Consider the following 13,656-nt stretch of genomic DNA (forward strand, 5'->3'; position numbering starts at 1 on the left):
TCCATGCCCATATATAGCGTTTCATACTCCCCTAAATCATAGACGCTGAATTCCTGCTAAACATTCACCAGCTATACTCGGTATTCGTTATGGTATTGTCTGTAAGATAACTGGTGAATGTGGGTATGTCAGGCAATGTGAGTTCGTTGAGTCTCTCTTTGAAATCCAGGTATTTATAGGGACAGACAACATTATTCGTCATGAGTGGAAGTTCGCACCATCGGCAAATGCAGGTTTAGAGAGTTACGTGTCCTCCTAACGTATTTCTAAAGCAGCGCTTGCATAAATCGTATTAAGTCCAGGGAGTGTGATGTAATGTTTGGCGCCATTCGCCTGGAGAACGAGATGTGTGTCTATACGGTCTCAGGCAGGACAGGATCTGGTCTTTGCGCAAACCAAAAACACCCAAGTGCACAGTTACGAAATCGTCATTATAATTGCTGAAATTGTGGAAGGATGTGAGTATGAGTCACGGTATGTAGTTGTTTAAGTTGCATGCAGTGTATGCTGTGTTGCAGAACTTCCCCTGTGGGATGATCATGGAAATTTTGGTGCCATTATTGTCATCAAAATAACACGCAAGTTGTTCTACCTCACTGAGCAGCCACCTCCCAGAATTATCCCTGACAAATGATATCAAACGATTTTTACCTGCGTCACACCACCACACAACTATATATGTCACAACGTATGGTACATGCTGCTCTGTGAAGGTTGCTTATGTATCAGTCCAGTCTCCCTTACAGAGCGCGACAAGAATGAGTAGACATTTAATGTCAGTGTATGCTGTGAAGGGGCAAGGCTCCTCGTGCTGGTATTTCTTGTTTTCAATTGCCATTTCCACATGTACCGGTTCCTACGAGGATCTAGACCATCTCTCGTACTACAAGTGTTGATGCGTCTAGACCAATAATGACATTTACGACTGTATTTTCTCTTTGGGGTGCAAAGATAGCAACATATAGTCTCTACCTACTTGTATCTGAAAAGTGTATGAAGTTATTCCTAAAGTTTATAACAAAAATTATGGATGTGCGCTATAATTTGAATGCAATACAATACTTATTATCTGTTTCCTAAAATCTAATATCTGCTTTGCGTAATAGAACATAGAGATTTTTCATAGTGATGAGGTTATTTCCATGTATGACTCTGTGATAAGCATTTACCGTTGGATGTAAATTGCTATATTGATGGCACATCTTCCATTAAACTGCGCTGTGTATGTAGTAAATTAAGGTTCGAATAAAAATGGCTTTTTTAAAGTCTTATTCTCTGCTTCTGTATAAATTTTCTGTATGGTTTAGTGGAGGCAGTTGGTAATGAGGATGACGTTTGGTTTGTACGGCGCTCAACTGCTCGTTCATCAGCGCCCGTACACATTCCCAATCTGTACACAGTGCAGTCTAGCAACTTTCATGAATGACGATGGAATGATGAGGACAACACAAACACCCAGTTCCCGGGCAGGGAAATCCACAACCCGGCCGGGAATCGAACTCATCGAACTCGAGACCCCGAGATCCAGAGGCAGCAACGCGAGCCGCTAGTCCACGAGCTGCGGACTCGTTGGTAATGAGGGCTACTCCCTTTCTCTATTAGCAAGTACCCTCTTGGTTGTGCTAAACCAGCAGCACATCCTTAAGCATTTTGAATTTGATGCAAATCATGTTGCAAGTGAGACATCAGGCAGTGTATCCATGTTATTACTGGAGCGGACGAGAAGGAGGAGGTGGCCTGCATTGATCTGCTCTCTCAAGTAGCCCCGACAGAGTGCAGTGCCAGTGTGCAGAAGATATATAATAAAATAAAATGATACCGTATATGACTGTTATTTACTATAGTATTGTACTATCAAAGTAGAAAGTGAGTATTTTGTCGATTCAGAGTGACGTGAACTACACATTTTTACGCATGATTATTGCCATTTATGTGCTGTAATGATAGTTACTAAGTCCTATTTTCTTCTTATGTAGGAACGTTTTATGCTATAATATAAGAGAAGTGTATTTTTTGTGTTTTTTGATGGTAAGTTTCATATTTGTAACCATGTTCCTCAAATAATCGGCAAACAGCATTGAGTACGCATTACCGTGCTGTAAATTGCAGATGTTTCATGCAGTTACCCAGTGGAGGCACAGGCTAAGAATGACACTCTCAGAGTGATGGAGGCACTAGTGAGGAGGTGGGTGGCGGTGGTGGGAGGAACAAATTCGAGCACACGACAACAGTGTTGGTAGGAGAAGGGGCACACTGCTCCAGTGGGGGAGGAGAGCCATCATTTGAGAGTCATAAATTAAAGTCTTCATGATGATAGTGTTTTATTTTGTATTTTTTACTGGCTTCTGGGCCATACCCATTCAGCCTTCTCAATAGTAATGTCAGTTATGACGATACCAAAGTAAGGACAACACAACATGCAGTCCCCAAACCAAGAAAATCTCCGACCTAGCAGGAACTGAAGCTGGGACCCTTCGCTTAGTAATTCATCTCGCTAACCGTGTAGCTACCCAGGTGGACGTGACAGTTCTCACTTAACACCGAAAGTAATCGAATTCCTGTGTAAACATGAACGCAAGTAGGCTACTCGACAGCAATCATGGCCATAAATTATAGTAACTGTCATGATAGTTATAGATCACCTCATAAACGAACAAAAGAAGGACCTAAGTGAAAGCTTTATTTATGTAAGTGGAACTAGGGCATCTGGCATGTTTGGTTCCATAAGAGAACAATGTTCCTCACTTAGCGTGAACTGGATCTGCACACCCACTCGTTAGGGAGAAACGAACATAAAAATAAACCAGTATCCGCACAGAAAGATTTAAGTATTTTTAAGCCTTTGTTATTTCTGTGCGCCGTTCGGGAGTGGAACTGTAGAGAAATGGTGTTAAAGTGGTTCTATGAACCCTATGAACCACCTGTCTTAAGGGTGTAATTTGGCTGTTTAGGTTTTTTTATTAGTAACGCCACCTCTGTATGAAAATCACTGGCTGTGCTTTGTGCAGTCTGTGGCTGCTTTGCATTGTTGTAATACTCGCCATTGTAGTGTTAGGCAGCTGGCTGTGAACAGCGCGTAGCGTTGGGCAGTTGGAGGTGAGCCGCCAGCAGTGGTGGATGTGGGGAGAGAGATGGCGGAGTTTTGTAATTTGTCATGAACTGCTATATATATGATGATATCAAGGTAAATACATTGGTTGTTCTCTATCAAAATCTTTCATTTGCTAACTATCCCTATCAGTAGTTAGTGCCTTCCATAGTTTGAATCTTTTATTTAGCTGGCAGTAGTGGCGCTCGCTGCATTGCAGTAGCTTGAGTAGCGAAGATTTTTGTGAGGTAAGTGATTTAGCAATTTGTGAAAGCTATAGTTTAATGTTAGTCAGGGCCATTCTTTTGTAGGGTTATTTAAAGTCAGATTGCGTTGCGCTAAAAATACTGTGTGTCAGGTTAAGCACAGTCGTGTAAAATTGTTCAAAGGGGACGTTTCATATGTCGACCCTTAGCCGAGGATACCTCACTGGAATCTTCTGATTTTTTTCTTGTAGTTTGTGTAATTAGTGTAGATTTTGTTTATTGCTAGCGCGTAATTGTAGAGAAAATCTCCTTTGTAGTTGCAGTTTTTCATTGTTGTACAGTAAAATAGTTGTGGCATGCATGTAGATTTGCACCAAGTATTTCGCAGCTGCAATTAACTAGATATTATTTTCAGTGTTATGTTAATGTGTTCTCTTATTTTTGCTCTTCAAATTGTGTTTTTCTGTGTTGTCATGTGAAATACTGTGACAATAATGGCGTGTTAAAAACGTAATACTAGGCTCCAAAGTAAACTGCGAAATGACAGTGAAAACGAAAGCAGTGTGTTAGCGCCACCGAGTAATGAATTAACTGATGTTCAAAGCAATAATTTGGTAATTGTGCATAGGGAAATGGAGCGGGCGGCAAACAATGGCGTAGACAGTGAAACAATTAGTGAGCAGGGAAGCATTATCGATCGGTCGGTCGGCAACAGCTCGCCTCAGGAATCCGAAATGACAGGACACAATTTCGCAAATACTGTAGATTCAGGTTTTGGGTCATCAACGTTTTCTCAAATAAGTCAAAACACATTTTCTGCTTGTCAAAATGTGAATGTTGCCAGTGCAAATGCACTGCCGAAAAGCGTAGAGAAACAGATTCCAGACACTAATACATTATTATTGCAATTAATGCAACAAATGGAACAAAATCAGAAACAAATGGGACAAAAGCTTGAAAAGTTAGACATAATGGAACAAAATCTTCAAAAGTTAGACATAATGGAACAAAATCTTAAAAAGTTAGACACAATGGAACAACACCAGAGACAAACACAGCAACAGTTAGACGCAATGGAACAAAATCTTCAAAAGTTAGACACCACACTTGAACAAACATGTGAGGATTTAACTAATGAGTTACATCACATTGAATCGAAATGTCAAAAAGTCTGTAACGACGTAAAAACACAAATTTGTGAGCATTTCCAACCTATCTTTTCGCGTCATGAAAATGCACTACAGAATCACGGAGCAGCCATAAAAGAACTGCAAACTACTGTTCATGAAAATCATGAGACCTTACAAGCTAAATTTGACTCAGTTGCATCTACCGATTCGGTTACGCAACTTGCAAAAACTCAGGAAAATTTAAAGGACACAGTAAATACTCTGAAATTTGGTTCAGAAAAACATACTGAGGAAATAAGTACACTATCGGAGAAAGTAGCCGAACTTTCGGATCAGGTCACTAACTTATCTACGAAGGTAGATGATAATCTGAATGACACAAAACCGGTAGTCTTTAATGACACAGAAGAGAGCGAACAAATTAGGAAACTGAAACAAAATCTGAATCAAATTAATACGCAGCACCAAAGAGAAATCCGGGAAGTACAAGATCAGCTGACACAGGTAATACAAGAATTACGTATTTCAGAGGACACTCGGGCCCCAATACAGGAAGAGGGACATAGAAATACGGAACAGCCACAAAATAATAACGCAGCGCATTTCGGAAATTATGAAAGAAATTGGCAAGGTGCACCGAATTTTGAAATGGAACCGCCGAAACGACGTAACAATGACCGATATGCGACTCGCCGACATGATGATTTTGACTATAAGCTGTTCATTACTACACGTAAATTCAAAACATTTAAGAATTCTGCCAACGACATTCATCCACAAGCGTGGCTCCATCAATTCTCTCATTGTTTTCCCCCCAACTGGTCATTAGAGCACAGATTAGAATTTATGTGTGGCTACTTGGAGAATGAACCAGCTGTAAGAATGCGATCAGTCATTCACGATTGTCACAATGAAGGAGATTTTTATCATGCCTTCCTCTCAGCATATTGGTCTCAAGCTACACAAGACCGAGTAAAACATAGCATCATAATGATGAAACATTTCGAACAATCTGAATTTTCCAGTCTTGTGAAATATTTTGAAGACATGTTACACAAGAATCAGTATCTTTCAAACCCATACAGCCCCTCAGAACTCATACGCATTTGCTTAATCAAACTGCCTGAACATTTACGACATATTATTTTGGCAGGACGTTGCAAAGACGACATTGAAGCATTTCAAGGACTCTTACAGGAACTGGAAATTGACACTGACAATCGCGGAACGCACGAGCACAACAATTACAGATCACATCCGTCGCAATTCCGCGATGAAAGAAATAATAACTGGACGCGACAAGGCTATTCTCACAACACAAATCGTGACCGAAACAGACACCACCCGTATGACAACCGTTGGCAGAGTAGTAATAATTAAAGGGAAAGATCACCTCTCCGTGGTAATGACTGTCACAGAGACAATCAGAGAAACAGACAATATGGGAACCAAAACAATTATTATCAAGGGAGGCAGAATAACTTCAGACGCAACAGTTCGGCGCACAGTTACGATTCAGGGAGAAATTCTCCACCACGTGACGGACAAGGAAGAAACTACGGAACCTACCGACATGACGACAGACGATATATTCGTAACGACAGACCTGAATTGCATCAGAACTGGCGGGATTTAAACACGGCAGGGCCCTCTCGGCAAGGCGAATTTGTAGAAGTTCGGTCTCCGAATCCCATTAACGACGCGCGCCAACAAAGAAACAGACAATGACCCGCACCGCAGGCAGACACCTGCGCCGGCTGGCTCCGAGAAAAATAACATAGCGCTAACCTTGAGAAAAATTCCAGTGTTCCTTACCGACGTATACCACTTGATAATTGCGTTAAAGTTAAAACTCTGCGTACTAGGAATAGTAAAGGTTTACACCACATTTCACATGTAAAACCGTTTATTGAAAGATAATCTGCTTTTTTTTTTTAATGCAACATTTTGGTTTACTTGCAAATACATTATGGATTCAAGGTACTTCCAGAGAGATACCAGATGACACACTGGTTAGTTTATTTGACAGCTACACGACTATATCACGACACTACTAATGTGTGACACAATTCACCAATGTTGCTTTTGCGGTGTATCTGTTTTATATCTGCACAGTTTTCTGAATTGTGCCGGTAATGCTTCTGCCATTTTCAGGTGACATGCGATCAGGATGCGTGCATTCTTGTCCAGTGCAGAAACGACATGTTGCCGCAAAACAGATCATCAAATTCGGCAGACTCTCTGGAGCTCAGTCGACCCAGAAGGCATGTTCGACTTGGGCAGATAGAGAAATCTGCTATAGCTGAACATAGCATCAAAGAAAACCACACCTTTGACTTCGAAAACACCAGGGTGCTGTGCCGAGCCGGGAGCTATTGGGATAGCGTCATTAAAGAATCAATAGAAATACGGGTCCACGAGAATCTTGTAAACAGGGATGAAGGCTATCAACTGAGCGCGGCCTGGAATCCAGCATTAGCCGCAATACGCCAGGAACGCAACAAGAACCGTCCAGCTCACGAGACGCGATCACAATGCTCTGACGGAGACACGAACGGCGCACCCGCTTCCCCCTCCACCTCGCCCGCCGGCTCCTCTGGACCCAGCCTCCCGCGGCCAGGTGGTGGGGGGCACACCGCAGGTATAAAGGGACCGGCATCCGCAAAGTCTCGGCACTTCGCCAGAAGATGATGAGTATGTCACTCGTCAAAACGTCGCAGTTTGAAGACACCGCCACCCGGCTGGAAGCCCGAGAACTCTTCGCCAAGATTTTGTAGTGTTTATGCAGACACTGTAGTCCAACACTTCTGTAAATTATTCCACAGACCTTCAACGTTAGATTACCTCATTTATCTATTCTCCCTGTCAAGTCCATCCCGTAAGACTTCAATGGAATTTAAAACAGGAGTCTAACCTGGCCAAATCATATTCTCCTGTTCCTCACATTTTTCGTTTCTATTGACAAACCCTCTGCACAATTTAGATGCGTGTCTCGGATCGTTGTCCTGCTCCAGAACAAATCCACGAAATGTAAGTCTCTTGCCAGACGAAATTGCGTTGTTGATGAGTATCCTTGTACTATTACTCCTTCTCTAATTTTTGTTAATTCACATTAGACCATTGACTTTACCAAACGCAAAACATCCCCACACCATGGCCGACCATTGGCCGTTGCCGCCAAACATTTTTCCTCATACGTTCTCCACGAAGTCGACGATGGCTTCTAAAATACTTCATATTTAGAGTCGTCCGTGAAAACCTGGCTTTCGCTGTACCCGTTGTAATAATTCCACTTTATTTTGTTCACATAATAACCATTTTCTGGCCGCTATACACCACTTTAAAACTTGTTCACGGAGAAGGCATTGCACTGTTGGGAGAGCAACTGGAGTTGCTCGCGTAGTATTTACTTTCTCAAGTATTTAAGGTGCAGTACGCGTACTCTGGTGATTAGTCTGAGCACATATGAATTGATTTTCCCTGTATGACATTACTCGGTGTCTTCCAGACACACCTACATTGTCTCTAGTTTACTTGAACCGCTACAACGTATACATCACTGTAGATAGGGTAATGCCAACTTTTGTTGCTACTGTCTTTCTAGATGCAGGGCTAAAATTACAGCACGTTTTTGAATTCCAGTCTTCTGCTTCTGTCTCATTAGGAGATAATACGTTATGAACCTCACTAGGTATAAAAGCACACTGCCAGATTCACCCATTGTACTGTACACTAACGCGAACTGATGGAATGAGGCCTATTAGAACGAAACCAGCTTAGGTTAAGGTACGACAATGTTGGACCGGATGCTCATCAGTGTCCCTCTAGGTGAAAAACCAGTCGAATACACGTTACAGGCGCTTCCAACTTCACATGGTTATACTTGTTTTATAATCGGATTTGGGGATGTGATAAAATATTTAGAATGAATTCCCTGTTTTAATTAAAAATACAAAGCTGTGACAGGTAATCGAAAGCTTTTGACCGGTACTGTATATGACGGATCGAAAACCACAGCTGATGGTAGAGGTTGTTGCATGTTCCTGTGGCCAAGTACATGTTGCAAAGAATCTGACTGCACTTCCCAAGGATGCTTTGCATAGAAGCGCCAACGAACTACGCGTGAAGCTTCAAATTAGTTGTAGAAACTCACAATATAAACATTTCGCTTTTAGTGGACTGTGGAAGGTTGTTCCAAGACATTCAGACGTGAGCTCTTCTCAGGAAAACTAATCTAATGGTAGCGGACACTAAGAATGCCACAAAAAAGGCCTGTACTCTGGCGTAGAAGTTAACATTTGTGTGGATCAAGGTGGGCGCTAACATTATATTTAATGAAGTAGTGGATAAGTTAGTGGGCATCGCTGATATAAATGGCTCTTTAAAATTTGCCATCTCACCTAAAGATTGCATTATACATAAGAGGAAGACTCCAGTGGGCACTCGAATATGTCATCAAGGGGCAGTAAATGGAAATATTAAGGACAAACGTACCCAAAACTGCCCTTTAAGCCCTAGTTCCTGGTTCCACAAAGTCAAGGCAACAAAAATTTATACGTTCCATAATTGGCATTACATTTAGTCATGAGTGATTCCTTAGCCATCTACATCGAATACAAGATTGACACGATCTTCATTGTGAATGTGCTCTGATCTTTATTCATCTCTGAAATATATATATCTCTGATTGGAGACGAAAATGAAGGTGTAAACATTGCACGTCAGTTAATGAACGGTGCATAATATGGTGCCGACACCTGGGAACCTGTGACTAGGATAGCATGGCAGTGGAGTGGGAGTCCAGCTGCCAGACGAAAACCGTCGTCCACCTGCTTCACGGCCTCGAATCGAGGTAAGATCGGAGACAGCATATAGCAGAATAATCAGTAGTCGCAGAGCCTCGGCACAGCAATTGAGTTGTACTCTTTACTATTCTAGCAAACGTATATTAAGTAAATCCTGAAAGTATTGTGGGGTTCATTCACAGGCTGGATAGTAACGGTTTAAACAAAGTCGTGTAATGATAAAATATTTAACCGCAGGCAGCGCTTTCTATTGTTTGTTTATATTGCTATAATCTTTGAATTTTCCATCGTAGCACCAATCCGCGATAGCACAATCTATGGACAGTTTCTTGTACTATATTCTCTGATTGTTCGCATGCGAAATCAAATCAAGGTATGATGTGAAAACGGATATAGAAATACGTTTGAGCGATTTCAATAAGAAACGAATGATTGAAAGAAAGCTAGTAACACTGTTCAGTACAGCTATTGATGAGGAAGGTAAAGGCAAAGATACAGATTATGAGACCTTTCTACCGCGACTGAAAGAGATGTTAGATCGTTCGAGAGCCCGAGATGACACAATTCAGGATCTGCTTTCTAACACGCTGATATAAAGAACTGCGAAGAATAAGTCGACATCGCTAACAGGGCAGTTTTGAATGGGACATGAACGATAGCAGATACTGCATGCTAATCGTTTGTTAACGTGACGCTTACTCCAGCTTCAGCCGCGATATCAGCATTTGTAGCAGTGACACACACCGTTAAACTACCAGCCATCAGCTTAAAGCTACTTGCAGGAGAAATATTTATTTATTTCTCAACTTGAACAGCTTAGGGTCATCAGGCCCTGTCTTGCATCGGACCAAAGTTTCACATATGAAATACATTTTTACGTCATATTTACCTAAAAAATAGAAGTTTTAATATGATTAATAGTATCAAAATGGTCATAGTATCAATACAAATAATGTGCGTAAGTAACACTATGAGCTGAGAAGTTAAAACTAGCAGTACTTCTAACACTGCTGCTGCCACCACTAATAAAGTTAATAACAATAAGAAACGGTAATCATAACAGCGCTGACATTGGTGATAGTGGCAGATATAAAAAGAATGTGTAGGTGTACACAATAGAGGTTTTTCGATACAGCGAGTTATGGGGAAAAGAAATTTAAGTATGTTTGGCCCCAACGAGTGCGTTCAGGGACAGTCGTAGCCATTATTTATGCTTCAGTAGATATATCACTAGCTCTATTTTGAAGTTGTAAATGTTATTCAGTTATCAAGTATAGTGCAGGAGGTTATGCCAGAGTCGTGTTCCTGCTTCTGAGAAGGACTTCGTGAAAGTGGCTCAACCATGGAGTGGTGTAGAAAGGATTTTTCTCTGATAGGTGTGGGTATATCTGCCAAATTGTTGAGACAAGAACGTTAAAGTTCAGGAGAAACATGAAGGACAGTATACCTTGGTAAGAAAGTAGAGACTCCAAAGGGTATGGAAAGTATCTGCACCAGTCTGCACGCAATTGTTATAGGTATGTATATGATGATGAAATATGATCTAAGAGTCAGACACCACAGATACGAGGAACACAAACATTCATAATCAGGTAACGGTACCGTGAGTTTTCCTGAGAAAGATCTTGCAGGGTAACTTCAGTGTTATCAGTGATTGGAAGTATGCAGTATGTGTTCGTAGAAATTTCTTTTCCAGGTCAACAGGAGAGAACCTTTTATGGTATATTTTTGTAGGATATGGACAGATGCTGATGCCGTCTTGAACAGAGCATTTACGTGCTCAGATCAATTTCCATTTTCATCTGTTATTTCTTCTAGAACATATGATGAGGTACAGAAGTTGATATTTGTCCCGTTTAGGATTGAAGGCGTTATGGATTCCCTATAATTCTGGCTAATGAGGCTAGAACAACCAGTCAGTACCGCTGAGATTTTGGGTAGGTTGCCTTTTAACCCGACAGACTGTCCCCATTTTGGTATCGCACAAAGGTCGGTATTGACATTTTCGATAGCTGTTTTCACGCCTATTGGGTATTTTCAGCGGGTCAAGACTGATCACACATCATTGGCATTCAATGAACAGATTATAGAAACTAATACAGAACTGTAGGACCTGTCTAAAACTGTGTAAGTAGGCTGTTTAGGTTTTTTTATTGGTAACGCCACCTCTGTATGAAAATCACTGGCTGTGCTGTGTGCAGTCTGTGGCTGCTTTGCATTGTTGTAATACTCGCCATTGTAGTGTTAGGCAGCTGGCTGTGAACAGCGCGTAGCGTTGCGCAGTTGGAGGTGAGCCGCCAGCAGTGGTGGATGTGGGGAGAGAGATGGCGGAGTTTTGAAATTTGTCATGAACTGCTCTATATATATATATATATATATATATATATATATATATATATATATATATATATATGATGATATCAAGGTAAATACATTGTTTGTTCTCTATTAATATCTTTCATTTGCTAACTATCCCTATCAGTAGTTAGTGCCTTCCATAGTTTGAATCTTTTATTTAGCTGGCAGTAGTGGCGCTTGCTGTATTGCAGTAGTGGGAGTAACCAAGATTTTTGTGAGGTAAGTGATTTGTGAAAAGTACAGGTTAATGTTAGTCAGGGCCATTCTCTTGTAGAGATTATTGAAAGTAAGATTGCGTTGCGCTAAAAATATTGTGCGTCAGTTTAAGCACAGTAGTGTACTATTATGGAAAGGGGACGTTTCAACTGCCTGCCTCCTTTGACTCTTCATCGTACCCAACATGATACATTGCTGGCGATGCGACATGTATCAGCGGTACCATTACACTGCATTCGGCGAGAGATTTAGTCTGCTAAGTTGGGAAAGTAAAATGTCGGCAATGTCAAATGCTTTGCTGAAGTCCGAGCACCACATGATAGTTGCCTCTTGTGCATCCATGTCAAGCTTCTGGTCTTATTGTATGTTAACTTTATTAAAGCAGATAATGTGCTTCGATGTTTACGGAAGCATGATTGTTATTCCTCTAGTAGGTTGTCTGCAGTTAGGTAACTTGTTACCTGGCGTCATAATGTTTATTCTAAGACCTTCGGCAACGCAAGAAGAATTCAAATAGGTCAGTAATCAGAGGGTACTGTTGCAGCGTCCATTTTAGATAGTTCCTTAACTAGTCCATGTTTTCAGGCCGAGACTTATGGTTAAAGAGTGGTCTTGGATACCTCCATCTTCACCTACACTCATACTTCGCAAACCACCGTATTCTGCATGGCGGAAGGTACCTTGTCCACTACTTGTCATGTCTCCTCCTATCCCTGTCGCAAATAGAGCGAGAGGAAAACGACTGCCTAAAAGCCCCCGTACGAACTCTAATTTCTCGCATCTTATCTTCATGGTCCTTATTCGAAATTTACGTTGGCGGTAGTAGAATCGTTCTGCAGTCAACCTCAAATGTCGGTTCTCTAAACTTGTCCAGTAGTATCTTGCTGAAAGAGCATCGTATCCCCTCCAGGGATTAACATTTGAGTTCACGAAGCATCCGCGTAATACTCGTCTGCTGATCGAAGCTGTCGATAACAATGCTAGCAGTCCGCCTCTCAATTGCTTCGATGCCTTACTTTAATTTGTCCAGTGCAGGGATACCAAAAAGTCGAACAGCACTAGAGAATGCGTCGCACTGGCTTTCTAAACGCCGCCTCCTACATGGATGAGTTACTCTTTCCCATACTTCTCCCAATAAATCGAAGCCGAGCATCCACCTTACCTATTACCAAAATAATGTTTTCATTACATTTCATGTCACTTTACAACATTATGCCTGAATATTCAGTCAAAGTGTCTGGGTGAAGCTGCACCCTACTAATGCTGCATTTGAAGGTTACAAGACTGTCTGTCTTATTCATCCGCATTTACTTACGCTTTTCTTCGTTTAGAGCAAGCTGTCATTAGAAATTTTATCTAAATCATCTTGGATGTTCCCATAGTCATTCAGCTAGGATACCTACCCGAACACCACAGTGTCATCGGCAAACAACCGTAAATTGCTGCTTACCCTGTTCGCCAGACCATTTATGTACATGGAGAATAAAAACGTCCCTATCACAGTTCCCAGACACACTCCCGGAGGTACCCTGAACACACGCCGTCGAAAACTCTGTGCTGGGTTCTACTACTTAAAAAGCTTTCAAGCCACTTACATATCTCGAAACCTAACACATATGCTCTAACCTTTAACAGTCTGCAATTGGGCACCAAGACAAATGCTTTCCGGAAACCTAGAAATATGGAATCTGTCGGAAAAAATCATGGTTTGTAGAATATCACGTGAGACAAGGGGATGCTATAACTGTTTTAGTGGCAGCAGTGAGTCAATAGCAAGCTTCATCACTTGGACTGTGGTGCCATCGTGTCCAGTAGACGCTGATCTGATACGCATGACAGCTTTCGTGACAGAA

The sequence above is a fragment of the Schistocerca nitens genome, chromosome 7 (genome assembly GCF_023898315.1).
Source record: "Schistocerca nitens isolate TAMUIC-IGC-003100 chromosome 7, iqSchNite1.1, whole genome shotgun sequence".
Lineage (NCBI taxonomy): Eukaryota > Metazoa > Arthropoda > Insecta > Orthoptera > Acrididae > Schistocerca > Schistocerca nitens.